Raw genomic sequence first — 17,979 nt, 5'->3', positions numbered from 1 at the left:
CCACTTTCTGACCCCTTCAAACTCTGGAAAAGGTTGGAGAGTTACTATTCTCCGTGGCAGGAGTAAAACCCTTTCCAGGGATTCAGAGCGGAAGGGAATGTAGCATCATCCCCAGCCCGGAGGCTTGTAAATGAAACACGCCACACGAGAAGTGCAGTCAGAATGACTTTATTCCTCGACATATAGTGGCGTAGCGTGGGGGGTGCAGGGGGGGCCGGCCGCACCGGGCGCAAAATCTGGGGGGGGTGTGCTCGCACTCGCGAGTGCTAAAATCCACGGGTTAGGGGGCGCAAATTACTTGCCTTGCCCCGGGTGCTGACAACCCACGCTACGCCACTGTCGACATACACTCACACACTGCCTCATTACATAATGTTTCCATTAACCACACCTTAACACCTCCCCGCAAATTACGTACTTCCTGTTCAGAGTCCGCCCAGATCCAAGAGGATTCAAGTGAGCATAACATCAATATGCTACATCTCTCCTTTTGTTAAACAAAAAGTTGGCAGGCATCACAAAATCACATTTCCTCGATTAGTCGGCGAGGTGCTATCACTTGTCTGCCAGCTCGGGTGATCCAAGATGATCGAGGTCCATCCTGACCAGGCGGCAGTGACATAGGCTCCAGCCGCTGGAAGTGGCTTTATTGGCGAGGTCACTTCCTGTAGAGGTTCAGGACTCGATAAGTGTTGTGGTAAGTGTTTAAAATTTAATGGTCCCTGAGTGATGAACTGTCTAGGATGATGTGCTGTCACCATATATCTTCTGTTCGCTACAACCTGGATCGGATCAGTGGCAAAGGGAGCATCCGTCTTCCGTTTGCGTTTCTGCTTGACTATCACCCAGTCTGCTATGTTAAGGACTGTCTCCTGCCGATCTGTATATGTTTTCATTTTTCTTTTCCGAGCTACGTTGGTGTCTTGAATTTTGTTAGTATTGACCAATTGATCCGGAGTCCATTGAGATAGTTTTTGTTCTAATGACTCTCCCAAATAGCAAGGTGACTGGACTCTCAACAGTTGTGGAGTGAGGAGTTGATCGACAGGCCCAGAGGGCCGGACACAGGGCTTGATTCTCTCTGGTCACGTTCCGGAGATCACTGGAATGGTACATGTCACTTTGTCAAGTCTCTCAATGAGGCAACTCACTGTTACAAAAATGCAAATGTATCTTGAGTGATAGCTGGCCATGCCTAGAAAGGATCGCAGCAAGTGGATGACAGTGCTTGCACCTTGTCTGGGTCAGGAGTAATTCCCCCATCAGAGAATGCGTGCCCAAAAAACTTGAGTTTGGTCTTGTGAAACTCATATTTTTCGGCATTCGGAGTGGAACCTGCATCAGCGAGTAGCTGGCACACCTGGAGAAGGGCTTTATCATGTTCTTTTCATATTTTCCCACAGACCAATATGTCATCACTGTAGCTGAAAACATGTGTAACAGGTCAGATCACTTGGTGAATGAAATCCTGAAATACCTCAGCCACCGAGGATACTCCAAAGCCCAATCTCTTATATCTGAGTAAACCAACATGAGTTGAAAAGGTAATAATGTACCTGCAGTTCTCCTCCAACTTGAGTTGATGGTATTCTGTCAGAAATGGGGTCTCTGGTTGGCTAGGGTGTGCACCTCGGCCAGGCAGAAACCACCACTCTAGTCAGGGCGATTAAGGTACACCCTAAAAATAACCTGTGCTCACCCCTTGGTAGCTTGGCATGCAGCAGTCAGGCTTATTCTCCGAGATCATGTATAAAGCGTTTGCGCAACACACTCACATCAGCAACACAATAAATACACCAAAAAAGAGATGCCACACAGGGTTATATAAAAATAGGGTTCCTATATTGTAAGTATATATCTCAAAGGTGAACAACAACATAGTTCATAAGCACTGTGCATAAGGTCCCAATCCTCTACATATATCTTAGAACCAAAACACCAACACCCTATGTACTCTAGAAGTACCACTGTACTTGCATAACAGTCCCCAACAGACACAAACCAATTCTGTTGGTGCACATGAAGCAACCCCTGAAGGCACATTCATTATCCTGACAAGGTAAGGCCATACTATCAGGGTACGGTGTCTGAAATGTAATCAGGAAGCACATGAAATAACGGTGTTCACCAAAACATTCGGGTCATGTAATGCAGCAGTTACATATGAGACATACTTTGCAAAACATCACCAGTACCCTTTAACCCGCTAATATTGAACGAGCACTTATTATCCTAATCATGTAGGGTGAAAGTGATATAATTCATGACTACTGTACACACTATGTAGTCACCTTTGGTAATATTTGGCGAGCTAAACAAAGTATAGCACAATCGACATATCCTTATGTTGGTGCTGGAAATGCCACTGATAATGTACATGATACGTAGATCGCCCAATATCTCCCTCACACACAGGGTGCACTGTACCTGAACTCCTATTAGGTAAAATATTTGTGTGCCCCACCACAAGAGCAACCCCTTGCTTCTCCTGAGACGGTTTCCGTGGCGATCCACTGCCTCAGCGTGGAGTGTCCCCCGTGGTAAGTTCAAAAGTGGAGGAGGGCACCCACACTGTAAGGGGGAAGTAGGGAGAGCTCCTCGGACTTCCCCATGCCCGATCCTTCATGAATAGGGGCTGGGGCTGCCCCCAGTGCTCTTCCCGCAACGTGGTGTAGCTGCCCTCGGTGTGGGGGCTCCTGAAGCGGCGGTCTTCCTCCTTTCCTTCGGTGGTTGGAGCGCAGGGAACTAGGTGGACCGTGCTGGGCTGTCCTCCATGGTTTGGGGCAGCCTTGGCAGTCCACGGCAGGTACCAGGCTCTTCCTCCTGCACTGGGGACACTGGCATGGCGGCAGCGATCCTCTTTTGGGGTCCGGTGGCATGTGAGCCCCTTTCTCCACATCCCTCATGGAAGAGGGGCCTCACTATGGGGGATTCCAACCTCCAGCAAGAAGTTGGTGTGTAGGGAGATGGTGCCTTGGGCCGGCTCCTCTTCCTTTTTGCCCGCATGTCAAGTTTTCTTCACTGGGGGCAGCAGGTGAACAGAAATACAGGATCCACCTTGATGTACACTGCAACACACGCTGCTCGCGGGGAATTTGAAGCCCTCAACACATGCTGGGATGTTAAAAGGAAAGTAAATTAAAAGAAAAGTGCTCTCCATGCACTGGGGGAAAGTTGAAGCGCTCAGCATGCGCTTTGCTGCAAGCCCCAGAACAAGCTTGCACTTGCCGTGGGAAATAAAGTGCTCACCAAGTGCTGAGAACATTGGTGGGGGGCACAAAGCAGGCAGGCAGGCCAGCACATCATTAATAGTGGCAGAATAGCGGCCCCCTTGGCAACACAGCAGTGCCTTCATGAAACAGAGTCTAGAAGCCACTGGAAGCAGGCCAACAAGCAGAAAAGCAATCTAGGGAGTCATTTATGCCACCCAGCAGCAGCAGGTAGCAGGGCAACCACATAAGAGCAGTCCAGATGAGTCATTTGTGCAGTCCAGCAGTGCTTCCGACAGAGGTTCAGTCCCAGGTCCCAAGTGCTCTCAAAATCATGGGGTCAGAGCCCCTATACTTACACTCCAGGTGCCCAGCTTCTAGAAGGTGGGAGACGTTTCAAGACAGATCTGATCAGTTCCAAGAATTTCCCTTCTCCCCTACTCTGGCTCCAGACATCAGTAGGGGATAAACGAGCCCTTTGTGTGAGGGCAGGACACACCCTATACAAGTGTAAAGTGTGATCGCCCTCTGCCTGTCCCAGCCCAGGAAGACCATCAGTACGTAGATGAATGCAGATGTAACCCTGTCATACCTAACCCTCCCTGATTGATGGTTGTCTGGAGAGTATGCACAAAGTGTAGCTGTCACTCTGCCCTCGACATGGATTGGAGTCAGGCTGCAAAGCACCAGAGTGATAAGCATAGATAAATGGCCACTTTGACTCAGTCCCATACTCATGAGTGGATGACTGTCTTGTCTATCTAATTCCCATGCTTCTTATCCAATTGCTTTCCTCCCTAGTCTTTGTTTGACTGATCTCAGGAGCTATTCTTCTTTACAGTGTTCTTAATGGATTATTCTTGCCCTTCCACTGCTTGCGTTCATGGCACTACTTTTTTCTTTTAGCACTCCATGAGAGTGGACATGTATTCTTGCTCACACCCTCTTGTGCTTCTTCACCTCTTGACTCCCCCTCTCCGTGCTGTTCCTTTCCTCCTCCCCTAGCTATTTCATTGCTTCACCAGCGTACTTTTTTTTTGTTTTAACCCCCCACATTCCCATTGATGTCGATTCACCAAAACGTCTGGGTAGCGGAAGTGACATCACACACCCTTTGACCTTAATGACATTACAGGAAGTGATATAACATGACCTTTGACCCCAAATCTTTCCAGGAGGTGATCATGTGACCTTAACCCTGAGAACATCACAATAATTGACATCACTGGCATTCCATAATAACTGTATAATTGGTATGAAAATAGAACACAAATGTCTGTTTTAGATACCATTTATATTATAGTGCTGACATGATCTTTGAAAATCGCGGGGAATAATACTTGCTCTGAATTGTGGCGAGTGAAGCAAATGATCCAGACCTCCTCTACGGAATGTGCAGAGTGGTTATGAAGCTGATAAAATTTTTTAAAATATTCATTCAAATAGTGCATCTGTAAAGCACATTTTTCACACAGATAAGCTAAACAAATCATAGGCTCTCATTAAATACTCATGTCTTTTCATAGGTTGTTTCAAAATGTGCACTGTGGCCCCATATGCTAAAAATGATCTCTACAATGTCAGGACCAGCATTTGATCATGGTTCTCCCCTCCCATATGCCACTGTTGTCCTCCCATATGCCAGGTGTTACCCCCAATGTGCAAGCTCCTGCATCTTACCTTGGCTTCCCCTTACGCCAATAACTTCCTCAGGAACGCCAGCATAAGATTTTTCCAAGGGTGCCCCATATGTCAAGAATTACTTCTAGTATGCCAGCATCAGTATTTCACCATGGGCCAATCAAGCCAAGATTTAACTCTAATATGCCAGTACAAGAATGTTACCAAAGGTGTCTGTAGTGATCACAATTGTTTTCAGTACACAGGCACAAGTCTTTTGCCAAGGGAGCCTCTCTAAACCAAGAATGTTTTGAGTATGCCTGGGCAAATCGAAGACTCACAAGCATGACACTACATTCTCAGTATCCCTCATGTACGTTCACTCACTAACACTCATTGTCACTCATTGACACCTGCTCTCGCTCATTTGCACTCATTCATTTTCACTTTCTTGCAATGTTACTTTCCCTCATTTGCACTCACTCTCACCCTTTATTATTCTGATTCATTCATATTCACACTCTTTTTTACTCTCAATCCCTCATTCTAACTCACTCTCACTTATCCTGCCTCACTGATTCACCCATTTTCACTTGTGGTTACACTCCCTCATGTATCATCTTTTTTTTTTTAAATCTTTTTATTGCAAACAGAGCTCAGCATACAAATGAAACCCATATCAATTACAGAGTAATAGTAGCTCAGTCAAGGTACACAATATTATCCGGCAATCAACCAACATAACATAACTACTGTACCTAGACCATCTCTTATTCCCTGGTCTACCACTTCTACTCCTCACCTCTCCCGGGGGTCCAAGCCATAGCCACTCCCTTACAGGCTATTCTGACGTGTCTGTATGTAACCCATTTTGACCATATTTTTCTATATTTCTTCTCGCATCCCCTGCTTTTGTGTATTACTTGTTCCGCTCTTTGGCCCCAGTCTAAGTCTCTCTCTCAATCCTCGGGCCGGGGAGGGTCCCTCGCCCCCCACCGCGCTATATTTCGCTTAGCCACGCCAGTCGCCAATTGTAACCAAATCTTCAAATGTCTGGGCCACCCCTCGTCTCCCATAACGCCCAGCACCAGCCATTTCGCCTCCAGCGGTATAGTCAGGCCGGTTACTTGACCCATTTTCTGTACCACCCTTTGCCAGTTCTCTTGGATTACCGGGCAACCCCACAGTGTGTGGAAAAAGGATCACACCGTGTCGCATCCCCTTGCACACAAGTCAGAGTCAGTATGACCCATCCTATGCAATAGCGCTCTGGAGCAATATGCTCTATGGAGAACCCTCAATTGTATGAGACGGAAGTGGGCCCTTATAGCTATCTCTCAGGGGCTCTGCACCGCCTCCATCCAATCCTCATCCTTGAGCATTCCTAGATCACTTTCCCAGGCGGCCCGTACAGGTTTCAGAGGGACTGGGGAGTTGTTCATAATAATAGAGAGATTGCCTTGCTCGTCAAAGGCCCTGTCAGCAGTCTGTCTTCCAGAGGGGATGACTCTGGCAGTAGCTCTTCCTCCACCATGTGCCAATGTAGTGCGTGTCCCAGCTGCAACAGCCTAAAGCGCACTGACTGCCCCATCTTGTACTCACGTTCAAGGTCCTCAAACGTGACTAGTGTTCCCCCTCTCCACACATCTCCCAAGAACTCTATCCCAATAAGCTCCGATTTCCGAAATCCCTGGAGTTTCCCCACCTCCCGCAACCGCACCCTAGACCATAGTGGGGTGCTGCTGGTGAGCTTCCCCTACCAACCCAAATATCTATTGGCTGCACTCCAAGCTCTATCCACCTATTGCGTATGGAAGGGGAGCCGGCCCAACCGCGCACCCCATAGAGGAGTGCCTGAACGCCCCGGGGGCCCATTGCCTCTCTGTCCACCCAAAATGCCGGGTCCCACTCCACCCCAAACACCCATTCATTAATTATGCACAGTTGTGCCACCCAGTAGTATGTACGTATGTCTGGGACCGCCAGCCCCCCTGAAAAGCTCCGCTCTGGAGTTTAGTCAGTAAAATGCGCGAGCTACCCCCATCCCAGAGGAGCTTCCTTAGTTCACTATTTATATTTTGGAACAGTCCAAGTGGCACTTTGTATGGGGTGTTCTGCAGGCAGTACAGCAAACGTGGCCGGGTCATCATCTTAAACAGTACAGCACGTCCCATCAGGGAGACCAGGATGCCTCTGCAGTGGGAGACATCCACCTGGAGTCGTCTCAGCTGCACCAGCAGATTTTCTTCCGGGAACCTGGACATGCTTCGCGTGACATACATACCCAAGTAGCGAAACCCCTCCTTTGCCACTGGAGCAACACATCGCGCCGGCAGCTCCAGGGCGCCCCCGTGAGCGGGTAAACCAATGATTGGTCCAAATTAATTTGCTACCGAGAGTAACTACCAAAAATTTAAAAGCTATGGAGCAGCCTATCTAATGTAACTGTCGGTCTCGTAGCGTAGAGCAGGATGTCGTCAGCGTATAAGGAGATTCACTCCTTCCAGTCCCCTTTTCCTCTTATCCCATGTACCAAGGGGTCCTGATGTATCCCTCACGTATTCTCACTCACAGTCTCTAACAGTTCCACACATGTGTTCTTGCTACTACATCCTCAGTCATCCCCACCCACTCACCTGCAGTCACTCTTAGTCTGACTCACATACTAACACAATCTCCCTCATGCTCACTCACTGTCGGTGAATCTCACTTACACACTTACATGCTAACACACAAGAATGCCCACACATACATAAGCTCTCACTCTCCCGGTCACCCTCCTACCCACAAGCACATGCACAACCCACATTTAAAATCATTTCTTTACCTCAGTTGCCAGTGAAGATCCATTTTTATTCAATAAATAAAGGGTGGCACTACGATGCCCAAAAGGCCAAGCTACACCTGTGTTCCTGACACTGAATGTTCCACCTCTGAGGCCAGTCTAGGCAGGACTGGGAACCAAAAGCAGCTCTTGCAAATGATGTCCTGCCAGCCACCAAACTCTGCTAAGTGAGCACAGCGAGTTGTACCAAAAACTACAAGGGGAGCTTAGGAAGAGTCCTCACCAAAGACATCTTTGAAACAAATGTGGAAAATGGTGCATTATACCACGCCTGCTTCATCATGCACTAATGCCCCCAGCTCCTTTTCCAATCATTTCTCTTTTGCTCTCTCGTGCGTTTTCTGAATCATTACCTCCTTTCCCTAACCATAGTACCTTTATAGCTTTTCTCTCAACCTATCTGTTTTTCTTCTCTCTCCTTCTTACTATCACTCTCTTCTTTTCACATCCTTTTCTTTGTTCTCTCTTCTGGTATGCATTTCATTGCTCCCATCGGTTTATTTCCTCATTCCCTATGATTAATCTTCTCTCCATCTTTCCTTCCTTCTTTTGTGCACAGATGCTCTTCTTCCAACCTTTCCCTGGATACCTTCCCTCTCTCTTCCTCCCTTTGAACCCCTCCTCCTCTCCTATCTTACCTTCTCTTTGCCTTTTACTTTCTGTTCCTGTCTCCCATACTTCTTTCTCCTTCCTAAACCAATAAAAGAACAGGCACTAGGCAATGCTTGTCAGGGGTGCGTTCCAGTAAGGAAGGGTGCATCTGATGACCATGTAGAGTTGACAACATGAACAGACTGGACACTGATGGCCATAATTCGCATGGGAGAAATTGTATTGGAAAAATGCAAGGGTAAATCTGGAGACAACATAAAATCGGTGAGTAAATAATGGCATTGGATATAAGTGAGCCATAGTACCTGTTGCAATTTTTTTAAGGCAAGCAGGAAAATGAAAGGCAAGTTTTGCTTTCTAAATGAAAACAGCAACTTGAAACCAAATTTGCAGACACTAACAAAAACAAATGCAATTAGGAACACACTTTGAAGGGTGACTGACATCAAATGGATATTCCTCAGCAGCTCAGTAGCTTTTGAAGTCCATGTACCAGCAACTCTGCATTGAGCATGTGTGGGTTAAAATGCAGAAAATTTTGGGGCAACGCATATACAAATAGGCTGCAGCAACTGCTGTTTATATAGATTTAGCAGACACCTCCCTTGTTGCCTCTATGTGCTTTACTTCCTTGAGGGCTTACAGTTGTGTGTGCTTCCCAAAGCCTGGGCTTTCAAAAAATAGGTGCTATCTGAGCTTCTCGGGAGTGGTCTTTGTCTGCACCTGTGAATGATGCTGATACCTAATGAGGCAGTATTTGTATTTCCCTACAGTGATGCTAGATGTTCTCCAGACATACCTCAGACTTGTCTTACAATGCTGCTGCAACTTTAACTAATTTGTCACTGTCTACAATTGTCATCTTTGTTATTATTTAAAGGGGCAGCAACAGCACCTGTGTTTATACATTCACCTGGACAGTGTCTCCACTTTGTTGGCAATTGTGCAATATTATAATGGGACTGTGCCTTCACTTATGTGCTTCATTTCTGCTGCAAAGTGTATGAACATCTTAGCAGAATTCTTATAATTGGCTAGTGTATGCATTGTCAGCGATGCTTTGATATCAGTACGTATCCTAGAATAGGTATTTAACTACACCACGCAATCTCAAATCCTAAAATTCAGAACACGCCAAAGAAAAAATTATTTGCACATGCGCATCCACCCACTTCACTGCCCCATGGATGCCAGCCGCCACTGGGGAGAATCCATTTGTAGTGTAAATTACTAAGGAGCATGAACCCTCCACGACCCGTGCTCTTCGCTCCCCCTCGCAGAGAATGACTTCACATGCATTCTGAAATGATTTAACCCCTTCAAACTCAGGACATTGCCTTTCTGTATACTTACGAGGAAGCGCCCCCAGAAAGTGCTCAATGGCCAGTCTGGCCGGAGCCCAGGGGTCGCAGAGACAGTGCATGGGTCCCACATGCGACCCCTGGTAACCGCTGAATGACGTCCACTCAGCCCACCTCCTTCACTGATGCAGCCATTCAGCAGCGTAGACTTCTTCCCATTTAACTCCTCCCCGCTTCTCTGTTGCTCCCTTACCCTTTCCTATTGCATTTTTTTTACTTCTTTTGGTGTTTTTTGAAGCACTTAGCAGCTGCAGTTTGCTGCTGGACTATTTCTTTTGCTCAATTTTTTTTAATGCTATGCTAATGTTAATTATTAGAAGGAAATCCAGCTGCGGTTTCTTTTCAAGTGCGGGGGAGCATAGCTGCGAGCCACGCAGGCAAAAATAAAATGTTAATGAAAAGCTTTCATTGACATTTTATTTTTACCTACGCAGTGTGCACCAGCCCAGAGACATGCTGGGCCTGTCCCAGTAGCAGGGCTTACAGGGCGTTCCAAAGTGCGTATGTCACTTTTGCCAGCTGTTTTGTGTCAGCCAAAGTGACATGCGCACTGTAAAGCCCTGCACTCAGCTGTTGTAAGACTGCTGTGTGGAGACCCAGCAGAGGCCTCTAGGGCCTGAAGGAGCATCTAGCCAGGACACTCCATCCAATCCATGCGCCTCTCTCATGCTGGTTAACCGCATGAGAGCAGCGTCTGGATTGGTTAGGACAGCTCTTCCGGCATTGATGAAGGAGAAGAGCACAGCCAGCAAGTAAGTGCAGTCTTTTATTTTAAATGTGTAGTGTATGTGTGTGTAATGCATGTATGTGTGTAATGCATGTATGTGTGTAATGCATCTAAGTGTAGTGTTGGTTTGTACTTAGTGTTATGGTTTATCCTTTTGGAGGAAGGGGTGGTTTACTTTGGGGTTTTGGAGGGAGCGGTGTTTTATTCATTATTTTGGGAAGTGGTGGGGCACCAGGCGCCGCTGAAGAAATCAAAATAATGATGTGTGTAACAAGGCACCTGCATTTTAAATTTGAGGAGACAATACCTGGGAAGATGGATGGGCATAAAAGGAGAACTCAAAAACTGTCTCCGACCTATGAATTGTTGGAAATTGACACTATATACCAATACATACATAAACATTTGCATTCCTCATGCTTTATGTTGTAACGTATTTTTGTATAAAGGGTTTAGCCGCAATGAAGAATGTAGTGCCTAGAGAAGGTACGTGCCTTGAGCTCCCTGCAGTGTGTTGAAAAATGACGGTGCTTCCAGGACCTGTATTACAGGTAGTTTAGTCTAAAATAACCAAACACATTCGGCTTTTGTATAGTGAAGCAGTGTATGCCAGGTTTCTATAACACATGTACAATAGCAGTTCAATCTTCCCCAAAACAAATAACAGGTGTGAGAGACTTGGCAGACCAGTGCATGCTGCTCTCAGACACAGAAAGTGCAACACAGAGAGCAAGAGTGCACACAACAGATGAGGTTTGCTAGGCCCAAGGCAAGCCTCCTTCACATACACAGAGCAGAATGGCACTGGCAGCACCATTGCAAAAGAGTGTGTGTGTGAGTGTGTGTGTGTGTGTCTGTGTGTCTGTGTGTGTGTGTGTTATGTACACTTACGTAGATGCTGTCAGATTGACACATACTGCCGCATAGACTACACCTGCATTCTGCTATATCTAAATCCAACTTGAACACTCATGCGGTTCAGGAGTTGGGGTAGAGGGTTTGGCTTCTGGTAAGGTGTAGATTTATCATTGAGCTTATTGTTAGAAATAATGTAAGATCTAGGCCAAGGCTTTGCATTAAGGGTTGGGTTAGGGTGAGGGCAATGCTGAGATTTAGGGTTAAATTTAAAATTAGCTCTGGAGTTAGGTTCAGGATTTTTTGTAAGGTTAGGTTAAGATGTCAACATAGGTTTGGGCTGAGCATGAAGGTTACGGTAAGGTTATTTGTGGACTAAGCTAGTGGTTTGGGTTAGGCTTTATGTTAGAGATTGTTCAAGATTTTGACCTAGGTTTAAGGAAGAACATAGCCTTAGAGCCCGCCGTAGTGGGCTATACCGGCCATTAAAGGCCCGCTCCAGCGTTAAAAGATGAAGCCAAAGGCGAGGGCCTTTAACAAGGGAGCAGGACTTTTATTGCAGGTATAGCCCAGCTACAAAGGACTATAAGGCTATTAGAACATTACACCAATAGAGGGCAGAATGTTCTAATAAATAAAACAAAGTCCTCACAGAGTCTGAGGGGATTAAAATCCCCTCGGCTCCGCAAGGCCTTTGTTCACAGCTGTTGCTGTGAACAAAGAACATTGGAATGTTGACGCTACGGGCTGTTACTAGCCAGTAAAAGCCAAGCGCACTCCATTCTCTCCGCTGGAGCTCCCAACATTCTAAAGTTCTATTAAGATTTAGCATCTGGTTTAGGATTATATTAAGGGTTAGATTTAGGGTGATTAGCAGGTTTAGGTTTAGGGCTACACTCAAGTAAGGAATAATGAATGAATGTAGCAGTTCTCATGATCTCATGATCATGGTCTGATCATGACACTCTGATAGATATTGTAAATTTAAGATTTAGGTTAATGGTCAGGTGTAGGCATAGGGTGAGATTTAGGATTAGTTTTGAGAGTATGGTAACATGTTAGAATTTAAGATAAAGGTAGGGTTAGTGTAAGGGGTAAGGTAAGTGATAGAGTTAATGTTAGGGGTAAGATTTGGGGTTGGGTCAGGGTTTGGAGTACATTAACAGTCAGCGCTGCCAGTGCAGTGGCTAATTACATTATTTAAATACTGAGATGATGTACTAGTAGTTTGATGATATTGCTTCTTTGAACATAGGGAGAAATAAGAAAGCCAGGTCACCGTACACAGGCATTAGTGAGCTGTTAGGGTCCTCCATGAAACTGACTATAGAAGAAATCATGAAAAAGGTACTTTGTTAAAAGCGTAAAAAAACATGCATAGGCGGATAAGGACAAAAGAAGGGTCAAAGGAGGAGGAAAACCCGCTGGCAAGAAGACCCAGGGTGCAGATCAATAGGGAGATATGAGTGTCTTCTTTTTTTTATATATACAAGTGTGCACTGTGAATTCTATCATGAGCATGTGTCACATCTATTAAATTCATGAACCTCGATTTACCAAAATGCCAGCGGAAGTGACATCACATGCCCTTTGACATTAATAACATCACTAGTTGTGACATCACATGAATTTTGACCCTGAATTTTCCCAGGAGGTCATGTCACATTACCTTAACCCTGATGACATCACAATAAGTGACATCGCTGAAGTTCCATAAGAACTGCACAAATAATATAGCAACACAACAGAGGCACATGTCTATTTTAGATTCCACCTTCCCTAGGGTGCTGACATAATCTTTGGAAGTTGTGGTGTCTGATGATCGCTTTGAATTGTACCAAGTGAGTGAAGCAAGTGAGTAGGACCTCTTCTAAAGGGTTCAGAAGGGCCTGGCCCAGAGAATTGTTTTTGAAAAATGGGGTTGAATAGTGCTTTTTAAAGTAAAACTGTCACATAAAGTCAGGGCCAGACTGGCCGTAGCATGCATCAGGCGTTTTCCTGGGTGGCTGGAAGTGTAGGGGCTTGTTTAAAATCCACTCACTCTCGTTTCTAGCCTCTGTGCGGGGGCTCTGACAAAATTGCCAGGGCTGCTTTGGGTTCCCAGTCCGGCCCTGCATAAAGGTGTTGAAAGGCCATAGGCTCCGACAGGACACTCCTTAAATATTGAAGCCCTTTCATGGTTTGTCAAGCCAAAAACATGGCACTTCCCAGGAGTTGAGCCCATTTTTTTCAAAATGTGCTATTCGTGCCACCATTTGTCAAAACTGACCTCTACCGTGCCAGAGCCAACATTGTGTCATAGGTGCCCTCTTAAGCCAAAAATTAAATACAATATCCCAGAGCCAGAATTTTACCATTACTGCCATCCATATACCAAGGTTGAGCCTTGTGTCAACCATCACCTCAGTGTGCCTGGGCTAGCATTTTGTCATGGTTGCCCCTTTCTAATGCCCCTGGTAGACCTCCCTCATGACAATAATTACCTCCAATGTGCTAGTGCCAGCATTTTGTCATGGGTGCCAACCATGCCAAGAATTACCAGTAGTATGCCATTAGCAGTATCCCAAGAACTGCTTCCCGTACTAAGTGCCTTTGTGCCAGTTCCGTTGCTTCCCTTTATGCCAAGAATCATCTCCAGTCATGTTGTCACAGGTGCCTGTCATGCTAAGGATTTGGGAATGAAGGGCAGGATTACCTTTACAAAGGAGTGCTTGTTGGACTTGCAATAGACAAAGATGCTCTTGAGTAGTGGGCACTTTTCACCAAGGTGAGGACCAGGATGAGGTGAGGGGATCAGAGAGCGGTAGAGGGAAATGTTCCTCCGCAGGTGAGACGGTGGCGGGAGCATTCGCTGTATAAGGAAGGGGCAAGAGTGATGGGAGATGGTTTGCACTTTTGTTTTTAGTTCAATTATAAGGGACATCAAAGCATTAGGCGAAAATCTTGAAGTCGGTTGGAGAAATGGTGCATTGTGTTCAGTAGACGCTCGGAAGTAGAGATAGCGGATAGTCCGGGGGGCGCGGCATTTGACATTGAACCAATTTGCTAATTTCAGCGCTGTGGGTGGCGCCTAAAAGCCGAACTGCGATTACAAAGTGATCTATCATGTGTCTGGGACAGAAGGACTGGTAGTAAAAAACAACACTGTCCAAAAATAATGCGTGGTCATGTATGTGAACATGGACCATGTGGCGGGTCTGGAGGGGATTTATGGGGAGGAGACGACGATGGACGAATGCAACAAAGTCAGCATTTAGGGTGCTCCAGTCACTGTGCTGCCTGAGAATTGACCACAGAATATGGATGAGACTCAGGATAGAGGAGAAAACATTGAAAAGACATATACACAGGTAGGTAAGTATAGATTTTATGTACCTAACTCTGCATACATGCTTGGGCACGGTGCATGCATCTTCGAGTTGCATAGATGTGGTGTTAGGAATAGTAAATCTAAACCTTACCTTTTGACATTCTGTCCCTGGATACTATCTTTCCTCAGTATTCTTGTACCACAGTGTTCTGGAGTAGATATTCAGTAATATAATCGCTCCTGGCACACCCAACAAAGATATCATTCCTGGGGAAGCAATCTGAGGTGCATCTATTCCTGAAGGAAGTGTTCCTCTTAGGATGTTTGGTGTTGTGTGAACGTTTTGAGTAGATAAAATACAGGTGTGCAGTAGATATTCACAATGTCTTCCAGCACTACCAGGTAATTGAACTCCCAGGATGATTTTTTTTTAATTTGCCTGGAAGTGAAAGAGAAAAGATAAGTATGCTATGAGCTTTTGAGTAAGTCATGTGGAATTGAGAGCTCCATTGACACAGGCAATGATGGAAAGCCCGAGGCGAGCAATCTCTTCCATGACATTTTCAGGACTATACATGGACCTGGTGTGGACACCAATATCACTGATGTTTTGTTTCTATGCAATGGCAAAGGTTCAGGGTCATACTAGAGTAGGGGAGTGAGGACATGGCAACTCTTGAGGATGTAGGCTCCTCCTGTGCAGTGCTCATTCTAGTGAGTATTAGGACATTTACATTGAGTAGACCAAGTGCTATGGGGGGGTCAAAGGGACATTCAAAGGATCGACTGGGTCACCCTGGTAGGTATAGCATGGAAGCTGGTTGGATACTTTTTTGGCAAGTCACCATGAAGAGATAGCTTGGCAAATGAGATTTCAAGTGTGTGTAGGAAAAAAGGCAAAGGTCCCGGCGCAGCAAAAGTACAACTGGGGCTAGTTACAATTTCCTCTTCAGATTGGACGAGGAGTTGCTCAAAACCTGTGTGCTATGGATGCTCTTTTAACCATTTAGGGTAGCCCACTTTGTGAGTTTCTTTGTGAAAGTAAAAAGTTTGAAAAAGTTTGGTGACTGGCCATCACAACTGATGTTGGCCACCCACCAAACCTATGGTACACTCAAAGAAACAGACAGGAGGGCAGTTCCTTTCAATGTACAGAGATGACCTCTGTGCTGTCTGGATTCTCTAAATTTGGTGGTCCATCGGAATGGCAGGCGTAATGTTTCTTGCCACTCTGACAAACACAGTAGTATCTGTCAAACTATAGATTAAGTCATTAGTAATCACATTTCGCCCCCCCCTCCGGTTTTCTCCTTTTTCACATTGGCAAAAGCAGGGAAGAGATTGGAAAAAAAATTAGTACATATGGATATGTTGCCATTCGGTGGGCCAATATACAGTGATACAGGGAATGAGATGTCCTTTTCAGTGCTTCATTTGTAAATTAAAACGTGCCGGTGCTCTAAGCCCTCCTCTTAAACATGCGGCTGCTGCAATTAAATGTGGCAACATGGAATACTGAGGCAGCGTAATCCTGAAGCCATCTCGGGCCTCTTCAATCCATTTACAGCCTCTCCCTGGCCCTTCAGCTCACTCTTGCAGCTTTCTGCTTTCTCCTATTGTGACGCTTTTTCGTTTTTCTCTTCCTCCGTCTTTCCCATATGTGTCTTCTGCTCACAGCAAATGCTTGGGCAGAAGAATAAGCGCCAGCCCTCAAAAATAAGTGCCATGCTCAGCACCGGAAACAACAAGCACAAATTTAGCACTGCTCCATACTCTCCCCAAACCACTAACAAAAGGCTTCTGAAAGTGCCTCGTGTGTTGTAGGGAGTTTTCAAAATCTAAAGTGAATATCACAGACTCTCCACATCCAACATAGAAGCTTAGGGGGTTTCGGTTCACCCTGTGCTCACTGTGTGATGCCGGTTCCTTACCGGGTGACTGTGTGAAGTGTGCTAAAATCATGTAACACACCAAGGCACCATGCAGCCAGAGGGTAGGGGAGGGGGGAGTTTACACACGCACACATCACTCACACTCATTCATTCACACATGCACTCACTCACCCATTCACAACACTCACTAACAAATACACGTACATTCATACAAGCATGCACGCACCAAGCATTAAAAAGAAATACAACTTACCTCAGCAGCTCTGGCAGGGAAGCCTCGGAGGTCCAGGAGGGTTGAGACTGCTGCCTTCCTTTATTGGCTGGCCTAAGGTCAGCCAGCGAGGGAAGGCAGCAGGCCCAGCTCGTCACGGAGCAGGATGGGTCAATGAGACTGCTGACCCCATCCCACTCTGTGACAAGGTGACATTGATTGACACTGGCCCTGGGCGCTTCAGAACTTAAAACTGAAGCACCCAGGTCCAAAGCAATCTGTAACGTTCCCCCCTCATCATGAGGTGAAGGGCCTCGAGGCACCTTTGCTAGGCTGGAGAGGTCACGCCTACAGGGCTGTGATTTCTTCAGCCCAGCAAAGTTCTGCTCAGGCAGCCAGGAGTCTGCGTATTTAGCGCATGTCTAGCTCATGGCTGCCTGACCTGAACCAGAAGAGGATCTGTTAGGCTGACTTTTGTTCAGCCTGACAGATACTGTTCACGTCAGGAAAACGGCAGGGGGGGGCGCGGCCCATCAGCCCATATGGACGGGGCTGCTGGCACCATGTACCTTGGCTGCTCTGATTAACTGAAAGGCTTTCAGAAGTCTGAGCGTCTAAAGCAGATGCAGACCGTGGGATAGGCCTGTCCTATCTTTTTATGTGCAGAGAAAATTACTATTCAGTCAATCAGGATTTATAAAGTGCGGCTAATTACAATGGTATCGTTTGTGAATACCCAAAACATAGCGAACTTACACAAAAGTGTCAGTTTACCTTTGTGAATCAGGCCCCAAGTGTCCACGTAAAAGGTTCAGCAGCAAGAGCTCCAGCACTGATCTGTTATCACTCCTTCATTTGTCAATATCTCTAAGATATTCAGTAGCTGAGTGATTTTAGGATCATCAGATGAATGAATGAATGAAAAGGTATAACAATTGTGGCAACTATTACAAAGGTAGCCGTGGAAAGCTGTTTTGCATCCAATATGATATATTTACACCCAGTATTTTAACAAGTTGGTATGGACACTATTACTGTATATTCTGCATGCTGTATGATACTTGCACCCTGCTACCCCGGAGAGCACATTGAGTGGTCAGTGGCCTGCGCACTCCACCTCATGAAAACAAAGTTGGAAGCACGCCAAATGTTGTGAATGGTTTAGTACGTACATCAAGTATCCAAAACGTGAAGTAAGAAAATACAAAAGATTTGTTTATTTTAATGCAAATAAATAGTTGCACACAGTCTTGTATTCATTCTTAACAGTCATGAATACCCAGATCTCTTGACCAGTGATTCCTAAATCTCAGTTGAGGAGAGAACCAGGATTATTG

The sequence above is a fragment of the Pleurodeles waltl genome, chromosome 10 (genome assembly GCF_031143425.1).
Source record: "Pleurodeles waltl isolate 20211129_DDA chromosome 10, aPleWal1.hap1.20221129, whole genome shotgun sequence".
NCBI lineage: Eukaryota > Metazoa > Chordata > Amphibia > Caudata > Salamandridae > Pleurodeles > Pleurodeles waltl.
The sequence above is the reverse complement of the archived record's forward strand: the minus strand, read 5'-3'. Positions refer to the sequence as shown.